Here is a 1,702-nt window from a genome sequence, read left to right as displayed (position 1 = left end):
GGGTGGGTGGGTGGGTGGGTGAAACTTGTTGAACTTTGACTGGCAGGCGGTGTTACTGGTAACCATTCAGGTGCCATTTTAACTGGAAGTCTGTTTAACTACTACACTGTGGGAGGTGATTTTCAATTTTCTAGTGGCTATCCTCTCTGCATTTGTTTTGTGTTTAGACCAACGACATGCATAAGCAGGGTTGAAGAATGGATCATGTTTGTAAATAAGACGGATGATAAGACCCTGTATATTAGAAATTGGTTTCTGAGATGAGTCAAAAGTAACCACAGGAGACCAAGCTTGAATTTGCAGGCAGTTGACTTTCATTCCGTGTCTTACTGTAAACAGTGATTAACGATTCTGTGTGAATTCCAAATCTGCATTTCATCATACAGTGCAAGAACATTTTGTGCCAGTAACTGGTTTCTATTGAATTGAAACTCTTAAAAGCACAGTCTTACCAAGTGACGTTAACATAGAAATAAAATGACTTGAACAGGTATACCCGTTGTAGTAATTATATTTATCTGAACATTACAGCCATGTCAGAGACAGTCCAGGAACTGATACATTCACCACCATTCTTTTTTTTTATCAAGACACCACAATTATTTTATCTCCTCACAGAGGGGGTTGCCCAGAGAGAGACATACCACTCGCAAAGATTGTTTAAAAACACATTTCCATGTTTTCCCAAGCAATGTCTGTTTCTGGGGTACCCTGTCTGTGGGACGAAGGTACTAAACAAACCGAAATTAGCCCCGTCTGGATAAAAGAAGAACGGCATGTGTGTTCAGTTTTTCATATCTCACACTAAACAAACTTTGACCCATGTATCCCTCAAAGGAACCTGGGTTGGAACAGATCACTGGAAAGTGAGCGTCTGGGGGTTTTAACTGGCACTGGTGAGGGTTCATTGTCTGAGTTAAAGGGGATTGGGTTGGTTTTAAAGGTAGACTCAGCAAAATGACTTTGCCACTGGAATCCTCACTGATATTTAGACAAGACGCAAGACTTTGCTCATACAGTCACACGTAGAACATGCAGACGTTTACACAGGTTTGTTTGAGTTGTTCCAACACGACAGCCACCAGACCAAGACAGCAGAGTAGTTGAACATTGTGCTTCAACACTCTTAGATATTGAGGACCTGTTTATTGTCTGGAGCTATGTCATTTAGCTGAGCCTACATTTAATATAGCTTTTGCCGGGGAGAATCGTATATATTTTTGTGCTGTTTTTCCTTTGTTACGTTCTGTTTCTAGTTTCTTGCTGATCTGTGTACGGTCATATGGACCGTAGAAACAAATGAAGGACATATTAACGAAGCAATTGACTCTTAAAATACTCTTACATGATGGTTGTATTTGTCCTCTGCTGACTTTTGAAGGTGCGTGTATCATTATGTGTGAGCGTGTGTTTATGTCTGAGTGTATGTGTGTGTGCAATAGTGAGGTGAACACTAGCTACATTCGATAGTTGAGATGCATTTTTGGACTGCCATTTTTGTACTGAAATGTTTGCGTGGTTCCATTTTGGTCTTAAATCCTGTACTCTATTTGTTCTTTTAGACCTAGGGATCAGGTTATCCAAAATGGAATAGGGCCTCTGTCCCAGTCAGTACAGAAAAGAGGTATACACAGGCCAGTAGCTGGAAGGTAGGAGAAAAAATACTGGAAATGTTCATTTTCTTCCCAGAATATTACAGTCA

The sequence above is a fragment of the Esox lucius genome, chromosome 17 (genome assembly GCF_011004845.1).
Source record: "Esox lucius isolate fEsoLuc1 chromosome 17, fEsoLuc1.pri, whole genome shotgun sequence".
NCBI lineage: Eukaryota > Metazoa > Chordata > Actinopteri > Esociformes > Esocidae > Esox > Esox lucius.
The sequence above is the reverse complement of the archived record's forward strand: the minus strand, read 5'-3'. Positions refer to the sequence as shown.